The 5,847-nt window shown below is 38.0% G+C and overlaps 1 non-coding gene across 1 annotated transcript; it reads right to left on the bottom strand.

The window, feature by feature from the left end:
* Positions 1–352: 352 nt before the first annotated feature.
* On the bottom strand, positions 353–423 carry Smp_tRNA_01601_Pseudo_TTG.1.1. The gene has a single exon. It is a non-coding gene (tRNA).
* Positions 424–5,847: the final 5,424 nt, after the last annotated feature.

The raw sequence follows: 5,847 nt of genomic DNA, 5'->3' as shown, positions 1-5,847 counted from the left end.
TATAAACATCTATCATATGACCTGATTAATTTCTCTTGAATTGAAGTTTTTTCTTTCTTTTTGTTACATGTTTTTTAATTAATTCACTTTTACATATTCAAAGAACGGTATGAAGATTAGAACATAACGATATGATAATAGGCCATCTTGAGTTTACTATATTGAGTAACCTTTGTAATTTGAGGTGGGAAGATTTTTTTACGTTTGCAGGTTGGATGTTAAAAAAACAAAAACTTTGTCAAACTTTAATTCAACTAAGCAGAGATGGATAGTGGCTAGCAGTGGAATCCAGGACACGCGTTTCGTCCTATTTGGGACTCTTCAGCTAGATGTACATGCATCTCAGAGTTGATGTCCACTCTGAGACTCGAACCCAGTACCCTCGCTTCAAACGCCATCACGTTATCCACTCGGCCACTGAGTCCTGACCAGTTGCAGTCCTAACACATCGATGGGAAGATTCAAACAAACAATACTAATTGAATTTAATTCAACTATTTTATCTTTTCAGATAATTAAGTAATTTCAAGTTTTAAAAATGAATTATTTTGCTCAAGTACGAAACAATAGAGAGATTAAAAACTTTCTTCCCCTCTGCTAAATAATTTGGATCCTACCTGTTGAGATCGATTTAGCATGTATGTTACATTTTCGAAATAAGGAGTGTCATTTCTAGTACACTTCATATACATTTAAAAGACATCTCACATGTTAGTTAATCACTTACGTCTGTTACCTCTCGTGGAGGGGCATAGGCCGACCAGCACTTTCCCTCTGACCCTGTTCTGGACAATCCTTTCCAGTTATTTCAAGTTGCTATTCATTCCTCCCATGTGTGGTTCCGATTCCCGACGTAGTGTGTTCTTCAGCCCTCTTATTTACCGTTTCCCTTCAAGATTTCAAGTTAGGGATCCTTAGAAATCTTTTAAAACAATTATATAACATGATCCTACAATAAGTTATTGATAAAATATGCTGTACAAACCACAGAGAACCAGATAGATCACATCTGTATCAACAAAAAGTTCCGAAGATCAATGGAAGATGTAAGAAACCGGAGAGGAGCTGACATAGCTTCAGATCACCACCTGGTTGTGGCCAAGATGAGACTGAAGCCAAAGAAACACTGGACAACTGGACAAACAGCACTACAAAGGTTCAATACAGCCTTCCTTCGAGATACTGACAAGCTCCACGAATTCAAGATAACTCTCAACAACAGGTTCCAAGCTCTACAGGATCTACTAAATGAACAAGAAACTACGATGGAGGACAACTGGAAAGGGATAAAAGAAGCACTAACTTCAACGTGTCAGCAGGTTCTTGGTCCTAAGAAGCATCATCACAAGGAATGGATCTCTATGGGAACCCTGGACAAAATTCAAGAAAGGAAGAACAAGAAACTAGCAATTAACAACAGCCGAACACGAGCAGAGAAAGTCAAAGCACAAGCAGACTACGCAGAAGCAAACAGGGAAGTGAAGAAAAGCATTAAAGCCGACAAGCAGAAATACATGGGAGAACTAGCAACGACGGCGGAAAAAGCTGCAAGAGAAGGGAATATGAGACAACTATATGATACAACGAAGAAATTGGCAGGAAGATATAGCAAACCAGAGAGACCAGTCAAGGACAAAGAAGGAAAGACAATCACTGAGATTCAAGAACAGAGGAAAAGATGGGCAGAATACTTCGAGGAACTGCTGAATAGACCAGCCCCATTGAACCCACCGAACATCGAAGCAGCACACACTGACCTTCCTATAGATGTCACTCCACCAACGATCGAAGAAGTCAAGATGGCCATCAGACAAATCAAAAGTGGGAAGGCGGCAGGACCTGACAATATACCAGCAGAAGCACTGAAGTCAGACATTGAAATAACTGCAAACATGCTTCACCTTCCATTCAAGAAGATTTGGGAAGAGGAACAAGTGCCAATGGACTGGAAAGAAGGATATCTCATCAAGATACCAAAGAAAGGAGATCTGAGCAAATGTGAAAACTATAGAGGCATCAGTTTGTTATCAGTACCAGGAAAAGTTTTCAACAGAGTGCTGCTGAATCGGATGAAAGACGCAGTAGACGCTGAACTTCGGGATCAACAGGCTGAATTCCGTAAGGATAGGTCGTGCACAGACCAGATTGAGACACTACGGATCATCGTTGAACAATCAGTTGAGTGGAACTCATCACTATACGTCAACTTCATTGACTATGAGGCGTTTGACAGCGTGGACAGGAGAACATTATGGAAACTTCTTCGACACTATGGAGTTCCTGAAAAGGTTGTCAACATTATCCAAAACTCATACGATGGACTACAGTGCAAAGTCGTGCATGGAGGACAGCTAACAGATGCATTTCCAGTAAGGACCGGAGTCAGACAAGGCTGTCTACTCTCCCCATTCCTCTTCCTTCTAGTGATTGACTGGATTATGAAGAATTCGACATCTGACGGGAAATACGGAATACAATGGACTTCTCAGAATCAGTTAGATGATTTGGACTTCGCAGATGACCTAGCCCTCCTCTCTCATACACACGAACAAATGCAGATGAAGACAGCAAATGTAGCAGCAGCCTCTGCATCGATAGGCCTCCACATTCACAAAGGAAAAAGCAAGATTCTCAAATGCAACACGGAGAACACCAACCCGATCACACTTGATGGCGAAACTCTGGAAGAGGTGGAAACATTCAAGTACCTGAGGAGCATCGTTGATAAACAAGGAGGATCGGATGCAGATGTAAAGGCGAGGATTGGCAAAGCAAGGGCAGCATTTTTACAATTGAAGAACATATGGAACTCAAAACAACTATCAACCAATTTCAAGGTCAGAATCTTTAATACGAACGTCAAGACAGTCCTACTGTATGGAGCTGAAACGTTGAGAACTACTACGACCATCATCAGGAAGGTACAAGTATTTATAAATAGTTGTCTTCGCAAAATACTCAACATCCATTGGCCGGATACTATCAGCAACAGCGTTTTATGGGAGAGAACAAACCAGCTTCCAGCTGAAGAGGAAATTAGGAAAAGACGTTGGAAGTGGATCGGACATACATTAAGGAAATCACCAATGTGCATCACGACTCAATCCCTAACTTGGAATGGTGAAGGGAAGCGGAGAAGAGGAAGGCCAAAGAACACACTACGCCGGGAAATAGAAGCCGATATGAAAAGGATGAATAGCAACTGGAAAGAACTGGAAAGAATTGCTCAGGACAGAGTTGGATGGAGAATGCTGGTGAGCGGCCTATGCTCCTCGACGAGGGGTAACAGGCGTAAGTAAGTAAGTAAGTAACAATAGATCTGACTTAGTTAGGCAATAGATTTATATCAGTATTAATGACTTTAACTTACCCTCTTTTCGCTTTACTATTCCACTGACTACCAATCCAGCCATGGAATCAGTACAAAGAAGTTTACTGATATGACTGGAAGAAAAGTCAAAATCCGATTGATTTAGTCATTATGATTTTTGTTCAACATTACTTCCGTTTTAATTCGATGTGATGATTACTCGGTGTAGTATTTGTTTCTGTTTTCCAATGTGATATTTTATTCTGTATAACATACGATATTGTTGTATTCAATTGACCTGAACTATGCTCAACATGACACGTAGCATGTGATTTCATCTTAATTATTAATCAAAATGGGGATATGTATCAACACATAGATGAGTATATATTTAACTAGGGTCGTCGTATTTTAGAGTCAATAAACCTTCACTTGTACTAATCTTTGTGTTCTTACTTTCGCGTCGTGGGAATAGCGGTGGTTGTTAGTTTTTACAAGTATAAGTAATAAGTGATTCCGATATAACAATCAGCGACGACTATTTGTGAAGCGATACAATTTTGAAACCAATAGGTATTCATAAACAAAGATGGACAGTGGCTAGCAGTGGAATCCACTTTGACGCGCGTTTCGTCCTATTTTGGACTCGTCAGCTGAATGTACCTGCATCTCAGAGTTGATGTTCACTCTGGGACTCGAACCCAGTACCTTTCGCTTCAAACGCCATCGCTTTATCCACTGCAAACAACTATCCATCTTTGCTTATAATGCTTGTGAATTAAGGTAATACCGAGGCAATACGTACAGTATGCACATATGCCAACAAGTGACTGATCAATTGCAGTCCTAAACGTCAATGGGAAGATTCAAACAAACAATTCCAAGTGAATTTAGTCAGTACTCATATACGCTTTTTTTATGATAATTGTTTCTTATTTATATTATCAAGAGCTATAAATCAGAAACAGATAGTCAGTTGTCTTTCTATTTAGATAGTCCTTCGCTATGTTTATAATAGATGCCTTTTGATACCGAAGTTAACTCTTATTGTTTTCTAATGATTATTTATCGAAGCTGATTATCCTTAATGTAAAGCGAAACTGGTAATGGGAAAAAGAAAGTAGATTTATAACAACACTTTTCATCAATCTTCATCTATTTTGTGATTATCTAATCTATCAGATATCTCAGTTGAAAATAAGCATAATTTACATTGAACATACCTTTTCTTTCCAAAAACAAAAAGCAAAACTATGTTTTTGTTGTATCTCGTGGAGAATTATGAATGGTAACTCTGAGGACCATTTATGGACCAATATGATACGCATATTTCCTATTGTATAATTCTTAAGTAACCAAACTATTCGTATTCGTGTTCCTCTTATTATAAGCTTTATTTCGAACTATAAACTATTATTATACGATTTACCACTCTTGAGTTATCCCCAGTTCATTAATTACTGCCTCCCACATTCACAGCCACATTTGGCTAAATCTTGTACAAATGTTATTTTCTATTTTATGGCACGATGTGGTCAGTTTGTTTAGTATATAAACTCAGTATGTTTGAAATATAATGATTCATACCGCAGAGGCTGTTATTGGTGTTCTGGACTTAACTGGGTGAGCTAGGCAGAAAGTAGGACTGATTAGTACTCAAGACTGCTCACACGGCTTTTGTGTATCATAGGACGATCGATAAATCACTGCTCTCCGATTGGCGGTCTCATAAGTTCATATACTAAACAGGGCACGCACTCAATCGATATAACAGTTTTTTTAATTTGGCTATAAATATTTTATATTATTTTACTCGTAATTCAACAATTATTAAGCAAATAAACAATTGATTGTCTGGAGTCAAAGATTTTTTTCGGTATTCGGGAAGTAAAATTTCAGGATTTTATAGATTTATTTAAATAATTGCCAAGATTTCCATTCGAGTATTACTAATTGAATTGAACAACCATGATAATAATAATTTTTTATTGTTCTTTTAAGGCAGTACAATAGATCTGAAAATTTGTAGGCTGTATTTGTCATCGATTTATTATTCAAACTAGGATATACTGGATAACTAATATGTTCTAGTATAAAATTCCACAATAGTAGACATTCGAAAGCTCTTCAGGATCGAATACGCAACCTTAAGGCCCCATGATGAGCCCCTAAGCAATTAGACCAGTGGGCTGACATAAAATGATGTGGACTGCTAATTTATGTTAACTCATGAAAATACCACGATAATCATCCAATGCTATTGATGATTATTTTACTCGCATCATGGTTGGATATCAGTTACAACATTTGAAAATTGTTGAAAATGTATATTATGTAATGCTGCAACCACTCTTCATGGAAACATAGTTTTGAAGATAGACCGTAGTACCGTGCTTCGTTAATCGTTCACCTCGATAACCGTTATAATACAAATCATAACGGTGCATAAAATCGGAAGGTAAAGAGAAGCGGCAACAACAGTTTTCACAAGGGAGGTTTTTGTGGAGATTTAGTAATTTTATAGTTAAGATCATGAG

Source organism: Schistosoma mansoni, chromosome 2 (genome assembly GCF_000237925.1).
Source record: "Schistosoma mansoni strain Puerto Rico chromosome 2, complete genome".
Classification (NCBI taxonomy): domain Eukaryota; kingdom Metazoa; phylum Platyhelminthes; class Trematoda; order Strigeidida; family Schistosomatidae; genus Schistosoma; species Schistosoma mansoni.
Note: the sequence above shows the minus strand (reverse complement) of the source record. Positions and strands in the feature narration are given on the sequence as shown.